Source organism: Ambystoma mexicanum, chromosome 11 (assembly GCF_040938575.1).
Source record: "Ambystoma mexicanum isolate Mex_15411 chromosome 11, UKY_AmexF1_1, whole genome shotgun sequence".
In the NCBI taxonomy this organism is placed as follows: Eukaryota; Metazoa; Chordata; class Amphibia; order Caudata; family Ambystomatidae; genus Ambystoma; species Ambystoma mexicanum.
Genome location: NC_090934.1, coordinates 520,913,568 through 520,940,588, shown reverse-complemented (window position 1 = coordinate 520,940,588; position 27,021 = coordinate 520,913,568).

Below are 27,021 nucleotides of genomic sequence, written 5' to 3'. Positions count from 1 at the left end.
CAAGAGCAGAGGCCCTCCTACATGCAGAGGATGCAGAGAGGTTTCATTTTGGACTATTTATTTTTTATTTTAATTCCTGGACATTTTTACCCTTCCCCTTATTTTAGTATTTTAGTGTACATATTTTAATGCATGGTTTTAATACTCTCGATACCATAAGTCTTGCAGTCTCTTCGTCAATGTGCAAAATCATTTTTTTCATGTTCTACAAATGTCTTTGTTCTATGACTGTCACGTGGGTTGGAGCCTCACTTTGTGTCATGTTGTTATGTGATGTTTTATGTGGGACATGTATGCAAGCTCCCTGTGTGTGATGGATGTTGCATCCATGCTTGGATACCATGGGGGGTCTCTTGTAGATGTGGGGAGGAGAGGTTATTTGGGATTGAAGCTTTTGACAGCTCATGTGGCATCCCAAGAATGCCAAATGAGGTGGTCACTGTGCCTGCCCAGGCACCTATCCAGGAACAAGCAGTGGAGGGGCAGCTAGCACTTCAGGGAAGTTCAGGTGCTGTACGCTTCCGACAAGTGTCATCCAGTCGCAGGAGGTACATACACAGCTTGCACTCTGCCAGGCAGCAGCGAATAAGGTGTGTAAGGAGGCAGTTGATACAGAGCTATTCCACCCTGAGGAGGCAAGGAGGTGCGCAAAAGGCAAATATCTGGCAGGATGAACAGAGGTGCCTATGGGAAATTGTGTGAAACCATGTGCAATATCAGAGGCAGCTGATGGTGGAGAGCCAGCAGGCTAGGGAGGCAGCCATTGCAAGGACCAGGGTTGAGGTGGAAGATGGGCATATAAGGAGGCGGGCAGACATCCTGGATGATGCTTGCATGGATGCAGAGGAGGAGGAGTGGTAGTTAGATGAATATCTGCAAGCCCTACAGGCAATTACAGAGGCCTGCCTACATGCAGTGGATGCAGAGAGTGACCTAGTTGTGGTTTGGTTGAAGCGTTGGCAGACATTGGACAGGAGTAGACTACTGATAGGGTATATAGTTGTATGCATATATCGGTTGGGGCCCCACTTTGTGTATCACATTGTTACTGTGGGACATGTGTGCATGATCCCTGCGTGTGTTGGATGTAGCCTCCATTCTGAGTTACCTTAGGGTGGTCTCTTGAAGATGTGGCGCGGTGCAGATCTTTGGGATTGATGTTTTTAACAGTGTTGGCATGCACATGTGTTGCTTGCCTACTTGTGTGCTTTGCATTACAGAAATGTTGTTGAATTGTGTACATGGTGTGAATGTGTGTGTGATAGTTGCATGTTTTTGTTGAGTATGTACTCCATTGCTGCATGTGTTCATGAGTGATTGGTGATGTTGTGTGTTATACGTGCTTGATATGGTGGCATTCTTTGAATTGATTTGGACATGTGCACATGTGTTTCCCATGTAGGAGTGGTGCCATCAGATGGCTGGAGGTGGCAATGGCTGTTTATCTGACTCCATTCCATGTGCGGGGCACAGTGTGTTTGGTGTTGGTGTGTTAACGTTGTGGAGTGATGTTTTCTGTTGTGTCTGTATTGGTTCACATACATGGATGACTATGGTGATGTGTAAGATGTATCATGATTGGGTTTGGGGTCTTTCATTGGGGTGAATACTGACTTGTTCATGTGTTTTGCTACACAATCAATTTGGCTTCGTTTTTGTGTTTTATCTGGTGGCAGAACCTCTACACATTCACTACTGAGGGTTGAGCTCAATGTAAGTTGAATTCCTTTCTGGTCCACTGATATTTAAGTGTTCCTTTGGCACATGCTTGTCTATGTGGATGTGCCCAACCATCAATCTCTGGTATGGGCATTTATCATTCTGGGTGTTGAGGAGGGATGTGGCCTCACTGTGGATGTGTAGGCTACACTCATCACTTGTGCACTTGATAGTCAGTAGCTGTATCACTCCCAAAATATGTCCACCCACCCACATAAAACTGCAATCACCCATTACCTGTTCTATCATACTACGCATCTGCCACTTGAATGCTGATGATTCACATGATTGAATATCCATCTCCTTGACTCACACACCCTGACAGTTTTCACATCATCCAACCACACGTCTGTTCTACTTGTGTCACTTTCAGGGACATTGCCACCCATGCCTACCAACCTACCTACCTTCTCTTATACAAGCTACAATGCACACATGGCTCAGACCAATGTCTGATTGCTATGTTTGGGTCCTCCAAAGGCATTCCCCTACAGCCCTTTGTGGTCATTGCAATGGCACAAATGCACAATGATATGCAACAGTGCATTCCATTGAATTTACTATTTCACAAGTACATGGAGTGGTCAAATGGACGATGGTGCTGTCTTATTGTTGTGCAACTGAGAGTGATGAACCAGGGAGTCATGTACGGTACTATAGACCAGGATTCAGCAGCAGTGCTCCCAGTTGTTCATGTTGGAGGAGGATATGTGCATGTGTACTTCATGCTGGAGGCAGGCCAGAGGAGATGAGGTATGATATGATATGGCATTTATAACACGCCTGTACACAAGTCTTTCTAGGTAGAGAGTTGTTGGTCAACTCTGGACGTGTAAGGGTGCCAACTAGTAGCAGGGGCCTTGAGCGGGTTGGGGCAAAGGTCCATGGGGGTGTTGGGAAAAGGGCAGACTAGCAGGGGCTGCCTGGGGATTGGGGTGGAGGGCAGTGGGGGTGGATGGAGGTGTGAGGACTTGAGGAGGCTGCCTGGGCTAGAGGGACGAGGTCAGTGGGGTGTTGGGAGGAGAGTGGACTCGCAGCTGCAGCCTGTGGGTTGGGCAGAGGTCGGTAGGGGTGGTGGGAGGTGTGAGGACATGAGGGTACTTCCTGCGGTAGTGCACCGAGGTCATTGGAGGTGGTGCTACTTTTGATGACTTGATGGGGCTGCTTGGGGTAGTGGGCCAAGGTCAGTGGAGGTGGGGGAGGAAGGTAGATTTGCAGAGGCTTTATGGGGGTAGGGGCAGAGATCAGTGAGGTTGGTGAGAGGTGGGAAGACTTGAGGAGGCTGCCTGGGGTAGTGGGCCGAGGCCAGTGGGGGTGGTGGGAGGAGGGCGGATTAGCTGGTGCTGCCTGGGGGTTCGGGCAGAGGTCAGTGAGGGTGGTGGGAGGTGTGAGGACTTGAGGGGGTGGGGTGGGGTAGTCGGCAGAGGTCAGTGTGGGTGGTGGGAGAAGGGAAGACTAGCAGGTGCTGCCTGGGGGTTGGGGCAGAGGTCAGTGGGGGTGGTGGGTGGTGGGAGAACTTGAGGGTGCTGCCTGGCATAGGGGGCCAAGTTCATTGGGATGGTGAGAGGAGGATACACTAGAAGCGGCTGCCTGGGGGTTGGGGCAGAGATCAGTGGGGTGATGGAGGAGGGTGGACTAGCAAGGGGCTTCCTCATGGAGTGGGTCAAGGACAGTGGGATGGTGGGAAGTGTGAGGACTTAAGAGGACTGCCTGGGGCAGTGGGATTAGGTCAGTGGTGGTGATGGGAGGTGTGAGGATTTCAGGGGGCAACCTAGCCTAGTGGGCCATGGTCAGTGGGGATGTGGGAAGTGTGAAGATTTGAGGGGGTTGCCTGGGACAGTGAGCCAAGTTCGCTGGTGGGGGTTGGAAGGAGGGGGGAATAGCAGGGGGCTTCTTGGCACAGTGGGTCAAGGACAGTGGGGGTGGTGGGAAGTGTGAGGTCTTAAGGGGCTGCCTGGGCAGTGGGATATGGTCAGTGGTGGTGATGGGAGGTGTGAGGACTTCAGGGGACTACCTAGCCTAGTGAGCCATGGTCAGTGGGGATGTGGAAAGTGTGAAGATTTGAGGTGGCTGCCTGGGGCACTAAGTCAAGGTCACTGGAGATGTTGGATGGAGGGGGGACTGGCAGAGGCTGTCTGGAGGTAGTGCTGGAGGTCCGGATGGGTGGTGGGAGGAGGGTGAACTAACAGGGGCTGTTTGGGGGTTGAGGCTGAGGTCAGTGGGGGTGGGGGGAGGTGTGAGGCCTTGAGTGCGCTGCCTGGGGTAGTGGGCTGGGTACAGTGGGGTGGTAGGATGTGTGAGGACTTAAGGGGGCTGCAGTCAGTGAGCGTAGTAGGAGGAGGGCAGACCAGCATGGGCTGCATGGGGGTTTGGATTGGACGTCAGTGTGAGGGGTGGGAGGAGGGCACAATAGCAGGGGCTGCCTGGGGTTGAAGCAGAAGTCAGTGGGAGTAGTGGGAGAAGTGAGGACTTGAGGGAGCTGCCTGGAATAGTGGGCAGAGGTGAGTGGGGATGGTGGGCAGTGCAAGGACATGAGGGGGCTGCTATGACTTAGAGTGGAAGGCCTGCAGTTTTGGTGCTGCTTCAACTTAGGGGTGACAGTCTGCAGTTTTGGTGGGGCGCTAACTTGAGTTACAGGGATGCTTTGCCATTTTGCTGTGCTGCTGCCTTTGGTTGTGGGGGGGCAGTTTGCAGTTTGTGCGGGGTGCTGCTTTGAGATGCGGGGGATGCTTTGCAGTTTTGCCAGGGTGCCAGGGACTAGAGCAATGGGAAATGGTCTGCAGTTTTGCTAGGGTGTTGCTTTGACTTACGGGGACAGTCACAGTTTTGCGGGGTGCTGACTTGAGTTATGGGGGATGGTTTGCAGTTTTATCGGGGTATTGTCTGAAGTGACGTGTGACGGTCCACAGTGTTGCCCTGGTACTGGATGGTGGTGCAGAGGCATGTGCAAAGGTTGAGTGTTGGGTCTAGTTTTTGTTTGCTGGCGGCATGTTGTGGACGTTTCAGGCACAACTTGCTGTTGTTTGTGCTGCAGGTTACTTCGTTCTTTAGAATCCATGAATCAGCGATCAGAGCTAAACGTTTTGCACGCAGCGTTCTTTATGGTGCAACATCTTTTTTCTATGAATTTAGCCCTATGTCATGGGAAACGTATAAGTCCTTTCAAAATGGATTCCTATGAAATCCACGTGTTTTCTACCATGTCCTAAAATAGGCAGATTCCATATGTGTCTGCAGGTACAGTAGGAATGAATGAGGGGAACATATATACTGTTCTGTGACATCACACCACCTGTTAAAACAATTGAAATACCCCATATCATTAAATAAGGTACTTATTTTTAGCACCTTTTCTACTGCTCCGGAGTCTTGAAAATTAACCCCAAAAAGTTCCAAATATTTGGCATGATCTTCTCATTCTCCAATGGTATACTTTATTCAGGTGCCCCACCATGTAATCCAGTAATTGAGCTCGGTTTTAAAGTGCATGGTGCAATTATTACATGTCTGGTGCTATCCACCTCTGGTCGAATTATTGTTATCGCTATGCAGTCATCAGCTTATGTGTTTAACATTTTATCACAATTACATTTTATGTGAATCAATCCCAAATGGCTCTGCCTCCTGTAGATGGTATTTTTACATTTTTTGATAGATTAAAATGTATACCCAATGTGTCATTAAAATAAAGAAATATGCCTTGTTCCTGGATTTCATTATTACTAAAAATGCTAGCAGACACATGGAAATAGTAGTTTTTTTGTTCTAGGCGTGCATGGAATATGGAATTGTAATCTTGGTTTAATGTGTGTGGAAGTGTGTTTATGTGTGTGTTTTACAATGAATAAGTGTGTGTTTGTTTACACAAATTTAAATACTTGAATTAGAAGTGTTTCAATGTGTTATATGAATAGCATAAATACAATCTATGTTCTGGAGTAATCATGGTAATTGTAAAGACTGGAGTGGGGTATCTGTACTCCTGCACTCTATATGGCAGAGTAGAAGCAAAGAGCACCCCAGCCAAGGTTCTCTATATGGTAGACGTGGATGAGCAACCAAGCCTTATGCTCTCAGGTGGGGATGTAGGCTGGTTCTTTAGTACAGTGTAGTTCCCAAGCCCCCACAAAGGAATGTTTACACACTATGTTATGTGCTAACACAGTTCTTTATATAGAAATAAGGTTCAAGGTATATACATCAATTGATAACACATTTTGTATTCTGGCAATTCTAATATGGAAAATATTTACAATGTCTATGTGATACCAGGCTTAGCTATTTATTCATTTAAATTCAAATCATGCTGCAATGTGTAACAGCATAGATCATAGGAAGGAAGACAAGTTGGGTTAAACAATGGCAGAATGGTTCTCTTGCTACTGAGACACATCTGAGTGAGGATCCCCCCACCTGGGCAACCTGACATAAAGAGTATTAACAAGCCCAGTCTATTAATGTTTTAAAATAGTCTTATTTCCTGGTTAAAATGTTCAACTACCCCAATGTACCTGAGATAGAAGAGTTTCTTCGATCGGTCATTGATGTTGCCCTCGAGAGTGAGCTCCCTTTGAAGCAAGAGCCACAGGGCATCAAGATTCCATAAAGAAAAGTGAACACTTGCATCAAGACTTCAGCGTTGATCTTCGAGGTGCTCTTCGATGATCAATCGTGGATGTCCTGTAAAGACTGGGCATGTGCTGCACCTTGATGGCAAGTTTTTGGTGCCACAAAGATGACTCAGTGATGGATGTAGGCACAGTGGTGGGTGGCAGGTGTCGGGAGATGCTTCGGCAGTCCTCTGGCCTGTCGGTGCTACATCTGCAGCACATACCTCGGGATTGCTTTATCCATCGGGACTGGACCACGGGCTGGACTTCGGATTTTGTAATCATCAGTGTCCTCGAGACGTCTTTGTCGTCTTCTGACAGTGGCCGGCGACCTCAACTTTCTCTGGCAGGACAAAGCAGTCGATGGTGATGACAAGAGAGCCCTTTGTTCAATTTTCTTAGGCAAGGTGAAGCGTTGCGGCTCTGGTCGTCGAGCAGCACAGCATCAAGCTGTCTCTGCTTCTGGGCAACAAGACTCGACAGGTTTTCGGCGGTTATGGAAATCCTCCAGACCCCGGTGGACGGCAATGGACTTCGATGGCCTCGATGCCCTGGTGCTTTACTTCAAGACCACTTCTTCGGTTGACAGCCTTTTGAGACTGCCTTCCAGAGTACCTCGATGAAGATCAGCTTCTGCATGATAATCCCTCATAGCTCATGCAGAGATCTCCTAGCCAGGTCCTCTCTCGGATCAGTCCTTGACAGAATCCACAGCTTTTAGATTTCATCGAAGGATAGGAGCAGCAATCTTTCTTCTTCCAGCTGGGCTTCAAAGATAAGCAGCTTCAACTTTCAAATTCAGCTTCTGAACAAATTGGGAAGTGAGAGTTCCCCAGATATACACATCTGTCCCTCATTCACTCTGCCTGAGCAACGCTCAGTCAGCCAATCACACAGAAGGCATTCATGCAGGGAGGCAGCCAATCAGGCTCACAGGCATTCATGCTATTCACTTCCACCTAGACACCCATAACAAGGAATGTGGACTGGGGCAACCACCAGCCTTTCAGCACACCACACTGCATTCATGACAGTTTCAGGAAGGGCTGTCTGATTCATTGTATCAGCCACACAGAGATCACACACTATATTCACCTAGATCCTACCCCAATGGTGTAAGCACAACATAAAGTCACTGGGAAGGCTCCAGCCAGTCTGCCTGGACTTCCCCACATTACCATATATGGTTCTTCCACCCAATAGCCAGTCAGGGGAAGGGACAGAGTCTGGGCTTCCCAGGACTTTGGGAAAACAGTTAACAGGCAATAGAAAGCAAGTGGCCCCCCGGGCCATCTTGTCTCTTATCAAGAATCCACTGGTTCCTATGGCAGGGCTGGGTATCCCATAATGGTGCCCAAAAACATACACTGGGGGTATGGGTATGTACCTCCACACACAGGTGTCATAAGGGTATCACAAGTGTCTCAGTACCCAACAATCAAAAAGAAAAAGAGCTGCACTGCCTGCAGTCCCAACTGGACTCCTGTGTAGAGACCAAACCAGAACACACATGAAGAGGGAGTACAAGACACAACCATGGAGGCCCTATCCCTCCAATGCATTTTCAGCATCACAGTCACCCCCCCAGAGTGAGGCAGGGTGGTCTAATCTCTTCTGGAAAGGAAATCTGCATTATCTTGATGCTTTCCTGGTCTATGCTCAATAGTGAAGTCTAGCCCTTGCAGGCTAATGGGCCAACCAAGCAGTTTAGGGTTTTCACCCTTCATCTCCACTTTAAGGGCTTATCGTTGGTTTGGACCTTGAAGGTACACCCTGTAAGGTAGGGCCTAACACGCTTAAGGCTAAAAACTATACTGAAACATGTATTTTCAAAAATAGTCTACAAATGTTCTCTACCTTCAAATTACCTACTGATGACGATTATAAAATGTTCCCTCCCTTTGTCCTCTAACTGGGACAAGCCAGCTCCGAACCTGGTGTCACATGCATCAGTATAAACAATAAAGAGTTTGCTGTAATCAGTTGCACACAGCACAGGTGTCCTACGCAGACATTCCTTCAAGCCAACATAGGCCCTCTGACAGTCTTCTGTCCAATTAACCTTCCTCGATTTCTTGGGTGATGTCAGAGCTGTCAGAGGGACAGCTATATTTCCATAGTCTGCCATGAAGTTCCATTAATACCCAGTGAGGCCCAAAAAAGTTCTCACCTGGGTTTGAGTAGTGGGAGTCTCCCAGTCATGTACATCGTGTACCTTACTTGAGAGAGGTTGGATTCAAACCCCTCCTACCTCATAACCAAGGTAAGTGACATTCCCCTGAGCTATCTGGCACTTGATAATGAGGTTAGCCCTTCACATGGTCTGCAACACACCATCCAAATGAGTCAAATGCTCTTCCCAGGTGGAACTGTAGACATCAATATCATCTAGATAGACAACACAAAAGGCCCCCAGCCCACTGTGTGCATGATTGACCAACCTTTGGAATGTGGCAGGTGCATTCTTCGACACGAAAGGCATCACTCTAAACAGGTAGAGCCCCTCAGGTGTTGACAATGCAGTTTTTTTCCTTTGCCTGGTCCATCAGAACTATTTACCAATAGCCTGACGTGAGGTCAAAGGTGCTTACACATACATGCTCCTGTACCCGGCAAAGCTGAAGGTGCTACATAAGGGCAGAGCGCTCTTTTTTGACACTCCCGAAGAGGTGGTAACGTGGCTGGATCTGCTCTGCAGGGTTGCCCGGAACGAGAAGTGGACCATGACCGGCAGGAACAGGACGACTAAAAAACTGGTGCCGCGGACATTGGGGGTACCGGATTATACCGGGAAACGAGATTAGTTGAACACTGGATAGCATTCAGGCCCTGTGCCCATCATGGACTGGAATATAGTAGGTAAATTAAAATTGGAAGCAGCATAAAGTTGACACAATGCGTAATACATTTGGGAATAGGAGCAATAGGATGGAGGCACACCTGAAATACTAATAGTTAAGTGGCCATTAGGGCGACTTTACCCTACTGAGCCCTGAGCATAAGTTTGTGCTGGACGGGGCTAGATGTGGGGGTGCCTGTGATCCAGGAATGGAGCTAGGCAGCAGTTGGGGGGGGGCGTTGTTGGGGAAGGGTTGGGTTGGGGGAGGGAAGGGAGGTGGGAAGTTTGGGTTGTACATAGTTTTGGGGAGTTCAAGTTTAAATATGAGCCTACATGGAAGAGTTGAAGGGTTGTATCTGCATAGCATGACCGGGAGGGTTCGTTTGGGAATGGGGGAGGAAGATATCAGAGCGCTATGGGAGATCTCAGGATAGTGACGTGGAATGTCAGGGGATTTAACAGTTATATGAAGAGGAATAAAGTCATGCTGTATTTGAAAAGGCAAAAGATAGATGTTGCACTGTTGCAGGAGACGCATTTGAAACGGGAGAAACTGGAGTTAGTTGGGAAAAAATGGAAAGGGATTGTGGCGGGTTTGCCGTACTCTGCTTATGCCAGGGGAGTGCTTGTCTGGGTAGCACCTCATGTCCCGTTTCAGCTACTGCAGGAAACAATGGAAACTGACGGGAGGATGGGTATTTTGAGAGGGCTGTTGGAGAATAAAGAGGTATGCATCGTGAATATGTATGCCCCTAACCATAACACAGTGGCATACTTCAGGACTCTGTGCACTAACCTTAGTATGTCTGTGGGAAGCGTGGTTATTTGGGGGCAGGGATTTCAATTGTGTAATGAACACCAAAGTGGATAGATCTGACAACAGGATTGATAGGCCCATCCCAGCGGCCAAAGCATTGCAGGTGTTACTAGATGATTTCGGCTTGGTAGACATATGGAGAACAAAACATCCCAATGATAGGCAATATTTTCATTATTCTGCCCCGCAGCAGCTACACACGAGACTGGACTATGTCTTTGCCATGCCGAATGTGGTGGCAGAGAGCACTCAAATAGAATACAAGGCAAGGGTCCTCTCGGATCACTCGCCCCTGATCCTTGGGTGGCAATATAGCCCCCCGAGTGAGCGGAGGCACTCAAAGATCCGGTCTTTCGTGAGGACATAAGGGATGAGATCATTAACTATTTTGAGACGAATACTGGTAGTGTTGACTTGGCGGGTACACTATGGGAAGCTTTTAAGGTGGTGATGCGGGGGGCAGCCATAGCTAAGTCAAAAGGCCTGTAAGGTGGGGTTCTGGCTGACCTACAAAGAGTTGAAGATGAACTAGAAAGGACATTAGAATGTGACAGTGTGGACACTGAGCTAGTACTTAAACTACAACAGTTATGTGCGGAACATTGGGAAAAGCTCTGTAACCTCAATTATAAAAAGTATGTAGAAAGACAGCACGCGGGAGGAGATAAGACGGGTAGGCTTTTAGTGTGGCTGTACAAGAGTGAGAACCCTAGACCCCCGATTAGGACAATAGTCAGAGAAGATGGCGATGTAGTGGACACACAAGAAGGAGTTAACAGGGAATTTGCGGATTATTATAGGGTGCTATACGGTGACGAGGAGGGGAGTAGTCAAGAGGAGATAACTGAAACACTAGAAGATATAGGATTACCTAAGATAAGTGATGAGGAGAGAGAAGAGCTTGATGCACCAATTAACCTGGAGGAGCTGAGGGAGGTTGTAAAGCAGTTGCCCACCAGTAAGTGCCCAGGAGCAGACAGGTTCCCTAGTGAATTTTACAAAGTATATAGAGAAGAAGTGCTACCCCCATTGCTAGACATGCTTAACGAAGCGTTTGAGATAGGAAGGTTGCCGGAGTCACTCAGAGAGGCGATCATAATACTGCTTCCTAAGCCCAACAAACCGGGGCATAGCTGTAGCACCTACAGGCCTTTGTCGATGCTGAACCAGGACAGCAAGATACTGACGGCTGTCTTGGCAAACAGATTGCGGAGAGTAATTAGTAAATTAATCCACCCGGATCAATCGGGCTATGTCCCAAACAGGAATATAACCCATAATCATAGGAGACTCCACCGTGTGATCGAATGGGCGGATAGAAATTAAGGCGAAATGGTGATTGTATCCCTAGACGCAGTTAAAGCTTTTGACTCCGTCAAGTGGCCATGGCTGCTGGCAGCCCTGCGAGGTTATGGAGTAGGGTCGGGTTATATCAGGTGGGCGAAAATGCTATACATTGAGCCGTTAGCCAGAGTTCGAACGGGATTGGTGATATCCAAGAGATGGCAGCTTAGTAGAGGTACCAGGCAGGGGTGCCCCTAGTCCCTGATGCTTTACATCCTAGCCCTAGAGCCTCTAGAAATATACCTCAGGCAACAATATGATATGACAGGTATTGAGGTTGGGGAGGAGTGGCATCTAATATCCTTATATGCGGATGATTTATTATTATACTTGAAATACCCAGAAGAGAATCTTCAATATATCCTTGAAGTGATGGAGAAATACGCGGCGTTGTCTGGCATAGCGGTAGATCCCCAAAAATCAATTTTATTCCCCCTAGGTAGCTACAAGGGGTCCCCGGAGGAACTGTTGCCGGTGTTACAGATACCCTGGGTGAATGGTTCTTTCCGTTACCTTGGCATAGATGTGTATCACACTGCAGAAGAGGAACATAAGCACAACACCGTGGTAGCTGTTGAGAAAATCCAGAAATGCATGAAGTTTTGGGAGAAGTTGCCCCTAGCTATGATGGGGCTGGGGGCAATGCTTAAGATGGTGGTCCTACCTAGGCCTTAACATTATTTTAACAATATCCCACATATGATACCCAAGAAGTTCTTCGCTAAACTGAATAGTGTATGCAGGGACTTCCCATGGCATGGTACCCGGAATAGAGTAGCGCTATGGAAGTTGCAGAACTTCTATGAAAATGGAGGTATCAGGCTGCCCAATTTTGAGGTCTACTACATAGCAAGTCAATTACAATATGTGGCCAATTGGCTCTCCGACGAAGCGACCCCTGAACATAGGTTGTTTGGGTGGGTTTGTACCCCATTTTACTTAAGGGAAATGATATGGTTGCCTGAAACAGATATGAAGGAGCGCCCTAAAATGATGATGTTGGGGTGGAAAATGTGGTGTCGAGCGCGTCGGATGATGGAGGACCCATTCCCGTGCTCCCCGCAAGTTCCGCTGGTCGCATTAGCAGGATGGGACAAGAAGCTGAGGGTGATTATCAGAACCTACTGGGAATCGGTGGGACTGGTGACGTTAGGGGACATCTGGCAAGAGGGGACCAGTAGAGATTTTGAAGAACTTGGGGAGGAGGCGGGATTACACACTGGCCAATATGTTACATACCATAGGATGGTCCAGAAAATTCGGAAAAAGTGGCCTGAAACAGTGTTGGCAGAGGAACCAGATGCTACTGTGGGCATAATATATGACATATCGGAAGGGGGGCATGAGATTTCTAGGTTCTATGAGATGGTGATGACCAAGGTGGGGAAGGAATTGACACATTTGAGACTTGATTGGGAGGAGGTGGTGGGGGCCGCGATGGGAGATGGGATGTGGGAACGCGCCCTGGGATATCACAAGAAAGTGTCAAGAAATGCCAGACTTAAACAAATCCAGTTGTACGTAATGCATAGGGCATCCATGACCCCTCTGAAGATATCCAAGTTCCGGAACGCAGGGTGACAGGCGTGACCTAAGTGCGACATGGAAAACGCTGACATGGCACACATGTTTTGGTCATGCCCAGTAATCAAAGGTTTCTGGGGTGAAGTGGCACAAAAATTAGCGACAAAAGGGGTCACGCTTATCATAGATACGGCTTGGGTCTGCTTGCTGGGAGGGATCCCCATACCACGGAAACTTAAACATGTTGAGAAACTGAGAAACTTGGCATATGTGTTAGCAAAACAGAGGATCGCCATGGGATGGAAGAATTGTCACAAGCCACGAGTGGAGGTATGGTGGAGGGATTACAAAAATGGGCGGAGGCTGAAACGGTAGTATGGCAGGAGGCGAGCAGCATGTGTGGGGAGGAAGAAGTAGGTACCTTGATGGCATGGAAACTGTTAATAGCGGAACTGTTCGGATCTATATCGGACCTGATTGAATCCGAACATAGTGAGACCCAGCCACATGTAGCAGATACTGAACGAGAAGTACAAATAGGCTCATAATGGAGGGTGGGACTCGGGGAGCAGTGGCAAACTGGAAATACAAATGGTGTTTACTGGAATTGTTGTAAATTACACTGCATGTTGGGTTTGTATTGTTGTTTGGATTGAATAAAATTAATAAACTATTTAAAAAAAAAGGTGCTTACACATTTAGCAGCACCCATGGTGTCCACAAGCTCATCAGCCTTGGGCAAGGGGTGCACGTCAGTCTTGGTGCCAGCATTGACTCATCTGTAGTCCACACCGATCCTCCAATCCTTCTTACCTGCCTAGGAATTTACCTTGGGGACAAGGACCACTGGACTAGACGAAGGACTAGTTGAGGATTCAGTTACACCGAGTTCCAATATCTTGGTGACCTCAGCCTGGATATGGTTCTTAACTGTACCTGACATCTGATAGCATCAGATTTTGATAGGTAGAATCTCACCAGTGTCAATTCTGTGCCTGCAACATGGGGTGAGGCCTGGTGTCAGTGAGAACAGAGGGGCATACTGCTGGAGCAAAGCCCTGCAGTCCCTCTGCTGCTCTAGTGTCAGATCTGAAGAGAGATGTACCCCCTCCACTGAGCCATCCTGAGGTTTTCTATGCAGCAAATCAGGAACAGGGTCACTCTGATCCTCTTCTTTATCGGAAGGTAGCAGATGACATGAGACATCCTCTCGCCGGTGGAAAGGCTTAAGCTTGTTAATGTGGAATACCTGAGGGGCTACCCCAGGAACTCCCATGTCAACCAGATAGTTGACTTTGCCCTTCTTGGAGATTTTCTGGAAGGGTCCAGTCCACTTATCTGTCAAAGTTCTAGGCTTGCTAAGCTAGATCACAAGGATCTCCTGTCCTGGAGTCCAATCTACTTGTGAGGCCTTAAGGTCATGCCAGTACTTGTTTAATTCCTGGCTTGCCCTAAGATTTGCTGATGCCTGGCCCATCATCTGTGCCATCTTCCTTCAGAGGCCAAACACATAGTCCCCCACTTGCCAGGAAGGAACTGGAGGTGTGCCTTTCAAACCTTCTCTGATTAAAGCACGGGGCCCCCTCACGGAATGTCCAAAGAGAAGCTCAAAGGGGCTGAGACCAACATGCTCTTGAGCCACTACTCTATAGGCAAACAGCAGGCATGGTAGGAGGAGATCCCATTTCCTCCTTAGGTGCTCTCCCAAAGAACCCAGCATGCCCTTGAGAGTTGTAGTAAACCTCTCAACCAGACCATTCGTCTGGGGATGTTAGGAGGTGGAGAACTTATATGTCACCCCACATTCCTTCTACATCGCTTTCATGGAACTAAACATGAAGCTCGATCCTCTGTCAGAGACAACCTCTTTGGCGAATCCAACTCTAGTAGAAATGCCCAGGAGAACCCTGGCAGCCACATTGGTAGAAATGGTCCAAAGAGGTATCGCCTCAGGGTACCTGGTGGCATGATCATCCAATAGCAGGATGAACCGGTGTCCACCTGATGTGGAAGGGTCCAAACAATGTTGATGGCTACCCTCTCAAATGGTGTGCCACCCACTGGCAAAGGCTGCAGTGGGGCAATGACACTGCCTCCATTTTTGTCAGACAACTGACAAGTGGGACAGTTCTGGCAGTGAGAAACACTTCTACTCACATCTGGGGCCAGTGGAAGTATGCAGAGAGCCTTTGCTTAGTGTTCCTAGTACCAAGATGACTAACTAAGGGTACCTTATGCACCAGCTGCAGCAGGAAGGGCCTGTAAACCTTGGGTACCACCAACGTCTTGAGGGCACCAGGTTCAGGGTAAGTGGGCTCACTACAAAGGAGCTCACCCTCCCAATAAATCTTGAATGAGCTGGGCACTTCACCTTGTGCCTGGGCCTGTTTTCTTAGACCCTCAAGAGAGTGGCACTCTCTCTGACCCCTGCAGAAGTCTCCCGTGGAGAGCCCCCCTTCAGCCAGCAAATATTGAAGGTCAGGGTTATCCTCTGGACTTAATACCTCTCCTGCAGGAAGGTCTTCTGACTCTTCTCCAGCAGAATTTGAGCCTCAGGTTACCACTGGACCCAGCCTGTCCAGATCCTGAATCCCAGTGTGTGCTGCTGAAACAGCAGGAAGAGAAGGAGTCCACTTCACAGAGGTAGTCCTCTTGCTCTACCGTTTTGCCTTGGGTTTCCTCGTTGGCATGGGCAACTAACAGTAAAACCCTGAGAGACCTGAGACCTTGTGACTGCAGCAGCAGTCAGAGGTAGTCCATCCGAGATCAACCCCAACTCTACTAGATCATTTCCCAACAATATGTGAGCATTTACATTGTCCTGAACCAGGACTGGAAGCTACATGAGAATATTTTGGAGGCCCACCAGCTAACCTGGTAGCTCTCAGATGATCACCTACATATTCCTCTGGCCTGAGCAGGGACCTGTCCACCACTGTCATACTTGCCCCACTGTCTCTCAAACCAGTAGAAGGCTGGCCATTCAGGAGGACACTTCTCAAAAATCTGCGGGTATTCTGTGGGATAGTAGCCAGTACTTCTGCGTACTGGTCCCAGGCCCCAATAGACACTAGGGATATCTCTGCAGGAGAACAACATGTGATTCCTGTAGAGGAAGGGAGGACAATGGCCTCCACCTCAGGCATGAAGCATGGATAGGTCAGTCTGACAGCCTTACCTTTACAATTGGGGTCACCCTTCTTGTGGTCCAGAGATCCACAGTCCCAACAAGTGCCAGGAGTGTGAGGTACGTACTAGGTCTACTGGGAGCCTGCTTTACAGGAGAAGAACCACTACACTTTCTCCCACCCCCATGAGACGTATCCCCACTAGATGTCTGGTACTTAGGGGAGGGAGGTCTAGGTTTACTAGACTGTGATTGCTTATGGGACTCCTCAGACTTCTGAAATGTCCCTTTCTCTTTGTCCATGTGCTTCACACTGGGTTCCTTAGGGGTCACCCAGTGGGAGACCTACCTGTCAGCCAGCCTGGCCTGCTTAAAGGGAACCAACATGTTCTGCTCAGCAATGTACTGATGCAGCTCTGGTGAACAGGCTTCAGAAAAATAACCAAAGATATAACCAAAGATATAAAGGTGGGACCATACAACAAAGGTTTTCACCTTGTATCCATCAATCCACCCCATCATGTTGATATGCGCAGCACTCACCCAGTCAACCCAAGACACATTATCTCTCTTTTTATATTGCCTGAACCTTTGAAGGTATTTGGTAGGTGGCTTGCAAACTAGGCAATCAAAGCAGCTTTCATGCACTCATTATGGCCCCGTTCACCCACACTCAACATCAGAATGCAGACATAACAATTAGCTCAATCCTGTAGGTCAACATCATTGATTTCACAAGCCATCTCAAATGCTTCCAACCATTGGAGAATATCTGAACTATCCACATACACATTCACAAAATCTTTCATACATTTAGTGGCATGAGACTTGACGCCCCCAAATGATCTTTGTTGTTCAGTGTCTCTATCTTTGAGTGGCACTTGTTGTGCAAGCTCCATTTTCTTCAACTATGCTTCTGTTTCCAACTGTTTGTATTGAAAGGCTAACTGTACCCTGTATAGCTCCAATGTTAAAATTTCAATCTTCAGGCCCTCTCCCAGAAGAGAAGTGCAGGGTTTAGAAATTGAGGCAGCAGGAGAGGTGACAATCCTGGAAATAGATTCAGTGATAACCCCAGGGGTAGGGTCCTCTGTGGTTCCATCCCCCCTTCATCAAGAGCATCACAATCAGTCTGGTAGTCCACCAGGGAAGCTATCAGCTCAGCCCTACACTTATCTTCAAAGGCTTACTCCCTGGCTTCGCAAGCACTGTGGAGAGCCTCTAAGCTCATCCTGGTCAATGTGTCATTTGCAATAGATTCCATTGCTTATAATGTAGTTATCCAAGTACACAACTAAAACCTCAAATTAACAAAGTGTGGATATTTTGTAGGTGGCAAGGTTACACACTGATTCTTAAAACCATTAGCATCCCACTGCTGCTGCCAGTGTGACGAATGGAGAGGGTATCTGCACTCCTGCCCTCTATATGGCAGAGTAGAAGCACAGAGCACCCCAGCCACGTTCTCTATATGGAAGACGTGGACGAGCAACTAAGGCTTAAGCTCTCAGGAGGCGATTCAGCCTGGTTCTTAAGTACAGTGTAGTCCCCAATCCCTGACAAAGGAATGTCCACACACTTTGTTGTGTGCTAACACCTTTCTTTATATATAAATAAGGTTCAAGGCATATACATCAATTAATGACACACTTTGTACTCTGGAAATTCTAGTAGGGCAAATATATACAATGTCTATGTGGTACCACACTTAGCTATTGATTCCTTTAAAATGTATCAACTGCTTAGAGTTTCAAATGCATTCAAATCATGCAGTAATGTTTAACAGCATAGATCATAGGAAGGAAGACAAGTTGGGTTTAAAAATGACAGAATGGTTTTCTTGCTACTAAGATACAGTTCTGAGTGAGGATCCCCCCACCTAGTTAACCTGTAATAAAGAGTATGAACAAGCCGGCTCCATTAATGTTTAAATGGTCTTGTTTCTTGGTTAAAATGTTCAACCACCTTAATGTACCTGAGATAGAAATGTTTCTTCAATGGGTCATCTATCCTCGAAGAATAGTAAACACTTGCATCGAGAATGCAGCTTTCATCTTTGCGGTGCTCTTCAAGGATCGATTGTGGAAGTCCTTTGAAGACGGGGCATGTGGTGCACTTTGATGCAAAGAGTTTGGTGCCACAAAGATGATTCAATGATGGATGTCGGCCCAGCCGCAGGCTCTGGGTGTCGAGAGATGTTTTGGGGGTCCCCTGGCCTGTTGGTGCTGGAGCCGCAACATGTAACTCGGGATAGCTTTGCCAATCGGGACTTGACCACGGGCTGGACTTCAGATCTTCACATCGTCAGTATCCTCGGGACATCTTTATTGGCTCCTTGTGGCGGGAAACCCACTGGTGGACTTTCCCCAGTAGCCGGCGACCTCGACATTCTCCGGCAGGATGAATTGGTTGACGGTGATGACAAGGGAGCCCTTTGTCCAATGTTCTTAGGCAAGGAGGAGCGTTGCGGCTCCGGTCGTTGAGCAGCACAGCGTCACGTTGTACTCGCTTCTGGACAACACGACTCGACTGACTTCCAGCGGTTATGGAAATCCTCTGAACCCCAGTCGACGGCAATGGACTTCGATAGCATCAATGTCCTGGTGGTTTACTTCAAGATTTTCAGTGAACCCCTTCTCTGGTCGGCAACCTTTCGGGACTGGCTTCCAGGCTACCTCGATGAAGCTCTGCTTTTGCAAAATGTTCCCTGGTAGCTCAGGGAGAGGTTTCCTAGCCAGATTATCTCTTGGGTCAGTCCCCGACCCACTTGACATCTTTTACATTTCTTTGAAGGAAAGCAGCAGCAATTCTGTTCTTCCAGCTGGGCTTCAAGTATAAGCAGTTTCAAGTTTCAACTTCAGCTTCTGAACAAATTGGGAAGTGAGATATATACATCTGCCTTTCATGCACTCTGCCTGAGCAAGGCTCATTCAAACAATTACACAGGAGGGCATTCATGCAGGCAGGCAGCAAATCAGGCTCACAGGCTTTAGGCTATTCACTTCCCCCCAGACAGCCATAACAAGGAATGGAGATTGGGGCAAGCACCCAACCTTTTAGCACACCACACTGCATTCATGTCAGTTTCAGGCATGGCTTTCTCATTCATTTTATCACACAGATAGAAACCAATGCACATTGGTCACACACTCTATTCACCTAGGTCCCAACCAAAGTTTGTACCCACAACATACAGTCACTGGGAAGGCTCCAGACAGTCTGACCTGGACTTCCCCTCAATACCATATTTGGTTCATCCACCCCACAGCCAGTAAGGGGAATGGACAGAGTCAGGGCTTCCCAGGACTTTGGGGAAACAAGACAACTGGCGATAGAAAGCCAAAGGCCCCAGGGGCCATCCTGTCTCCTATCAGGAATCCACTGATTCCTATGGCAGGGCCTGGGTATCAGAAAATGGAGGATACTCAGAGCATCTGTCAAATTCAGCATGGAGCTGCCACCAGCCCATACCCTCCTCTGTGTGCCACACACAGGGGCCCAAAAACATAGACTAGGGGCACAGGGGTTTACCCCCACCAATGGGTGCCATAAGGGTATCTCAAGATTCTCTGTTCCCCACAACCAAAAAGAGGAAGAGCTGTACTGCCAGAAGTCCCAACTGGATTCCTGTGAAGAATACAATACAGACACATTTTGAGGGAGTACAGGACAATGACATGGAGGCCCTTTGCCTCCAATGCATTTCCAGCATCACAGTAAGGTGGATTATGCTATATTGTCAATAGAATTGGATATGTTTCAGGACTTCTACCTATTTGTCATGTTGAAAGGAAAATACTGTATCACATGTTCTATGCCAGGATTTTGAAATGACAAATGTTGTAATTAATTACATCTAAATGTGATGGAAATTGAATGGGCGTGCTCACATCTTAGTCTCAGGTACAAGCTGTCAACAATCCAGAACTCTGAATGTGTCCGATGACATGACAGAGCAGCTCACATCTAAACCATCTTATTTACCAGGGGTAAAATGGAAAGCAAGTGTTTACTTGCATTAAATCAGAGATATTTCTCTGTATTTTATATTAACCAATTATACAAGTAAATATACATTCCTTAGATATATTGCATTACATATATAATTTAAATAGATGTTCCTATACTCATGCAACATAGGAATAGCTTAGCAAAGTGATCTTATGTGCTAATGGAACTAAGGACCTGATTCCGTATGAGAGCGTTAATCAATGTTGTGTCCTGAAACGACATGGCCGTGTGGAAGTAGCCCACAAAATGGAGATTTCTCACATTTACACTCGTACAGATGTGTACTGGACGGAACAATGAGGCAATGTAGTCATTCCCTTGTGCAAATGTTTGCACATTAAACTAAACCACACCTTGAACTTTGTCACTCATTCCATTGCTTATACATCAGCAAGAACGTGTCCTGTTGGCAGGCGCAAAAGCAGATAGAACATACATGTTTTAGTTGCAGTTCTAAAAATGCCCAAACACTATAGTGGTGAGAAAAACAGATATTAGGACGGAAGATTTGCAACCTCAATAAGGATGTGGATTTACCAGAAATAATTAATAATATCACAGAACCTCACAGAACAGAGGGGTGATGTCTGCAATAACCAGCCCGTGCCAAAAAACTTCAGGACGTGGACCTCCATTGCAGGCACTAGGCACTCCAGACACCAGTAATCGTTAATATGATATGCATTCAGTTCATGCAACACAAACCACCAAATGTACTGCTCAGAAAAGGTACAAGTTTGCTTTTAGTGTTTCCAGCATACATTTGCATACATTTAAAATCCCCTCCCCAGAATCTACAAATAATATCTTCGCTTCTACAGCAATTGGGGCTAGTAGGCGGTTTCTCAGTCAGCTTTCCTTAAGCACTACTTTTGTACTTTATTTTTCTTGAAACTATGTGCCATGGGAGAGAAGAAACCATATAACTGCGTTTTCTTCCTCAAATATTTGAGATTTTCTTTGCAGGATTCACATTTTATTGCAAAATAAAATATTAATGTCTCAGAAATGTGTGTGGAATAAGTATTCCATTCTGGCTTTTGAAAGAGATTTTGGAGTGTGTTTTGTGTTTGCAAATTTACACCATCTCACAAATAGTTTTGTTGTTAATGTTGCAATGTAAAGTAAGACAAGTCAGCTTCAGCGGGGCAATATGAGACTTTAAATACAAAATGGCTTATCTGGATGAATGGTAGTATTCCTGCTTAATTTAATATTTAACCCAAATACAGAACAAACTATATAAACACATAGAACATAGTATCACGTATTAGATGGCGCTTGTTACTGGATTCCTCCAGCTTCCAAGCTTTCTTAAACACTGTTATTAATACTAAACATAATGCTATTCAACAGTCCTCATTTGCAAATGTTTAGCAAGTGACTTTGCATCATATAAGTATACTTTGCTCGGTGCTAAAAACTATTTCCGATTCACAGATCAGACTTTGTGCTAGCCCTTCCCACTTAGCGCCTTGCATGAGTGCTTTGAGTGGGTGTTGAGGGAATGGCGAGCGCAAAGAAAAGAAAGTGGCGGTACATGCAAAATCCTCATTAAACGAGGAAAATGAGGAAGAACATGGGCGTGGGGAGGGGGAACCATGCAAACAACAAACACGCCCATCAAGCACTAAGCAAACTCTATTCACAGAAGCTATCGCGTAACCCTCTTGACTGCAAAGGAGAACGGATCCTCTGCTGCCAGTTACCCATCAAAATGCATGAAGCACATTAAAGCCCATACAAGAAAGCGCAAAGCAACCCCAATCAACATACAATTGCCACAATGCCAGATTCTGCATTGCTAGCGATGATATCATTACATGGAAGTAGGAGGAGGATGAGGCGGAGGGCCAGAATATTCGATCCACATTATTTGCGATGCCAAAAAGGACATCCATGGAATAAAGCGCCCCACCCCCCATGTCATCATAGACCCGATCAAGGAGTGGGAGAATTACTTGGTATCACCAAGCATGTACTCACAGGCTGTGCCACCCCTGGGAATAATATCTTGCACTTCCTGGCCACAGGATCATTCCAGCATACCACAGCCATCCTGGAGGATTTATCACAGCTCACACAATCAAGGTGCCTCCACCAGGTCATGCTCTGCATCCAAGCACGTGTGCATAGGCACATTCACATACTATTTAAACTTCATGCAAGACATGGTGTGACAAGAATTCTATGCATTTGCACACTCTCTCCCCGGGTACTGGGAGTCCTCGACTGCACCTATATAGTGCTGCAACCCCACTGTTATGCAGAATTATATGCAGTACCCTTTGGGAACACCACACACAATTAAGACTACAAGTGACAGTACAAATCCACCTTTGGTACAAGCCTGTACTACACTGTAAACGTGGTAGTGATGGCTGAGCAGCCAGACTTATCTCAAGAACAAGTGTGCAGTATCAATAGTTATACAAAGGACAGCAATTACTATGATTCAAACAAACACTGACTCAAGGTTTCTGAGTAAAAGAATACACATTTATTTACACATCAGATGCATAACATTTCACTAAAGTAAAGCAGTTAAAGAAATCACACTCTTAATACACCATACCACTTCCAATAGTTGCTAGACAAGTTAAGCTCACAAAATGAAGTGGGAGAAAAATGTCACTCTCGTAATTGAAAAGGGAGGGAAAGACAAAGTTAGGCAGAATTTGAGCAGCACCAACAGGTAAGTAAGTAGGGCAATCTAGAAAGAGGAACTACAGTGATGGAATCAAATCAAATAGGCCTAGCGCCAAAGTTAATAGGACAAAAGTCTTTTACTCAAGATCACACAGTTCAAGGTAGTTCACGGTTAAGTCTTTGCCCAGAGTTCCAGACGAAGTTGGTCGGCAGAAAACGTAGTTTAAAGAATAGAGAAGGACAAGCCCTCGGATTGGCGAAAGGTTTCACACACCTTCACCGCGGCTGGACGAAACGAACAACCGGATTTGCACAGCACCTTTAAATGGAGAAGAAGGTGTAGCTGAGGCGGACGTTCCTGGCAGTTCCTGCAGGCTCACAGTTCCTGAATCGACTGTCGGACTGACATGAAGTAGGAAGACTGGAGGGTCCTGCACTGTCCAGGAAAAAAAACAGCAGCAGAGCAAAGCAACAAATAAAAGGTGCGCTCCTTAAAACCCAAAGCAGGGTCCGACCTTCCTGGCTCTCCAGCCCACTCTAGATCTGTACAGTGAACTCGACCAGAGGAAGGAGTCCTGGCTTGCAGTTTGGGCAAACTGGTTGGTCCAAGCAGCTCAAGGGAAGAAGATTCTGGGAGGACCATCTCTTTCGTTGGTGTTCGAGGATTCGGACCTGCAGCAGGGCTTCACCGGGTGGTTCAGTCATGGTAGGGGTCCTCTTCCATCGGCTCCTCGTTGGTTCTTTCGTTCCAGTGGCGACTCTGCCTTTCCAGACCCAGAGACCTGCTTTTATGTAATTTTCCCCCATTCACACAGCCTGGCTGTCAATGACACAGCAGGGTGTCTGTCCTGGCCGGACAGACACCTAGACAATCAAACAGGAGTGCGACTTGGGTTACCATGCAAACCTATGGCAGTGGTCCTAAAACCCCTCCCTCACATTCTGCCTACACAGACTTTCAGACGTCTAAGGAGGGCTTATGTGTAGAAGACCGCAAAGAGACGGTGAACAAAGGAACCTGGTTTGGCATGCAGAGAAAAACACAAGAAAGACATTTTCAAAAAGAAATGGTGAATAAACCCAGCGAGAACCATATAAAAACTTTTATTTTCTAGCGGGTTTAAGTTTGAGGCTACCAAGATAGCCTAAAACCATACCAAGGTTATTTAAGATAACCGCGGTAGAAAAAATATGGTAGTTACCACTGCCACCAGCCACGTCTTGATGAAAAGGGAGAAAAACAATGTTGCAAGAGAAACAGACAAAAAGGGATACATATTAACCCTTTCCAGTACTCCATGTAAGATGGCTTGTACTGGGTCTGTGGATTTAAAAGACTAATAAAGTCAATGGCAACTTTACATGTTCTGGGAGACAGTAGTCAGTCCCAGAAAATGGAGTCTGAGTTGGGAAGTCTAAAAGACAACCCTGTGTCACAGCACTGAAGGTGCAGTGTAACACACAGTAAAAAGATGATGCCTGTGGAGCAGGTGAGGCTCCACAGTCTATGAACACAAAAATGTTAAACACACACAGCAAAACACATGTAAGAGTGGGAAAAAACGGGGTCACACTCTTACCAGGTGAAAAAAATAAATCCTAGAAATCCCTCAAAGCTGCTGAGGGACTCAGTAGGTAAGGGAAATTAGCCATTCCTGAGAATTCTCCCTAACACCCACTGAGACACAGAACACATTTATCACACCAGGAAATATTGGCATTCTATAAATGTGTAGGTGATTTGTGATGCCAAGGGATGCATCATGCATGTCAATGACAATTACACAGGATAGCTACATCTCTGGTATTCCCCATATACCAGGCACTTGCATCAGGTACCTTTGGAAGCAGCTGGCTTGTGGGTGAGTTTCAACTATCATGCAGACACAGGCAGTCACATGAAATACAAAAACACAAGAAGTGACCATGCATGCAGTTAACAATCTTTTACTCCTTTGGAGGGGACAGTGCCTACCCGCTGTCACCATTCCGGTTGACATTCATCAGGAATCCAGCCACCACAGGTGAGATGCACAACAATGCAGCACACATAGACACTAGGGGCCTATTGGAACACACACACATCCCTTGGAGCTCAGGTGGCATATTGCTATATGCACCCCCTGTAGTATGCAATATCATTGTGGCATGTTGTGTGCTGCACAATTTTGCCACATGTTCTGGCATAGCCGTAGAGGTGCAGGACGGCTTCCACCCTCAGCCACAAGCGGCACCACCGATTCCTTTAGCAGGCCAATGAACAGAGGGACAAGGCACACAAATCCAGTTAGTAAAAACCTGCTTCTCATGAATGACAACTCCTGTGGAACACACACTGTAAGATCAAATCCTGATGGCCTTCAATGATTCAATCAGGCCAAATCAGCTTGCCCATAAGAACACCCTGAGAATATGCCTCTTGGATTGCCATACTGTGTGTGCCCCATAACAACAAAAGTACACTGCAACCACATTAATATCCTTGGCATGAAGTACGCAAACCACGTTCACACTCATGTACAGTTGGCAGAAAAATGTCAATGACTAATGCCCCAAATACCAGATATTGTAAAGACAGACCCTGGTATGATAGCCCCATCACATGTGTACCTCTGAGTCCCATGCATCAAGTGGAAAAAAAAGTCTCACCTGAATGACATCCTGTAGCTGTGTCCATCTACACCATTGCAGCTGGTCCTGCTCACCACCAGTCACCACTGCCATGTACTGCCATGTATGTGCTCCTGCAATGGGGAGCATCAACGGCTTCCAACCCACCCTCTCTTTTAGGTTTACTAGACTGTGATTGCTTATGGGAGCCCTCAGACTTCTGAGATGTCTCTTTCTCTTTGTCCATGTACTTCACACTGGGTTCCTTAGGGGTCACCCAGTGGGAGACCTACCTGTTAGCAGCCTGGCCTGCTTAAAGGGAACCAACATGTTCTGGTCAGCAATGTACTGATGCAGCTCTGGTGAACAGGCTTCAGAAAAAGAATCAAAGATATAAAGATCGGACCATTCAACAAAGGTTTTCACCTTGTATCCATCAATCCACCCCATCATGTTCATATGCGCAGCACTCACCCTGTCAACCCAAGACACATTGGGCCTCATTACACGGATGGCGGTAGGTATTTAACGTTACCGGTAATGGAATACAGGTAACGTTAAATGCCCATGCGGATTACGACCCGGCTCACCGCCGCTAATTACGGTGCCACTAATAGCGGTCAGTCCGCGTGCGCGTGACCCGCCAACCCGTAAATAACGACATGCCGCTAATAGCACACCATCACAAGGCAAGTGCACACGACAATAGCGCCATGGTAAATACCCCAAAACCCCTTACCGGCATGGCGGCAATACCGCCATCGCGAACCACCCGTTAAAAGAACTAAGCAGTGTCAACACCTGCCACAGGTGGCCAAAATCAGAACAGGTGGAGGCAATGGAGACTGTGGCTGCTCAAAAGAAGCACACCACACCCCTTCCCACACCCCTTCCCACACAAAGATGGTTCCAATACTGGCAGCATTACATGGCCTGGAGGACCTGATTGCAGCACTGCTGCTACAACAACAGGCTGCACAGAGGAGAGGCAGGAGGAGGAGGAGGGCCAGACAGGCACAGCAAGCACCACCACACCACCTAATCATACCACAGAGGCACCCACCAATTCCCCGGATCAGAGCCAGTCCATTTAACCTAACACCTGAGCAGATACACACCCTGTACCGTCTGGACCGGGACACCATCACCAGCATCGTGGACATGATACACAACAACATTGTTAGCCTCATAGATATCCAAACTGCCATCCCCCCTCTACTGAAGGTGGTGACAGTGCTCCACTTCCTGGCCACAGGAACCTACCAGCATACAGTGGGGAAGATGCATGGCATCTCCTAACCAGTATTCTCACGCATACTGCACCAGGTACTCGATGCCCTCCTGAAGCATGCACCCAAACGCATATCCATGCCACAGACTGCCCAGGAGATTGCAAACACCAAAGTTGGCTTCTATTCACTGGCAGGCATCCCAAGTTGCATTGGGGCCATCGACTGTACACATGTGGAATTGGTCGTCCCACATCACAATGAAGTAGTCTACCGAAACAGGAAGCAATTCCACTCCATCAATGTCCAAATGGTATGTGACGCAAACAAGATAATCACACATTGCTGTGCCCGATTTCCAGGATCTACCCATGATTCCATGGTCCTGCGGAACTCAACTATCCCCCGCTACATGGAGCGACAAATGGGACAACGTTCGTGGCTACTTGGTGAGTTCCATGCTAAGCACATGGCAGTGTGATGGGGGGGTAGATAGATACTCCAACTGGTGTGCATTGGGGGGGGGTAGATAGATACTCCAA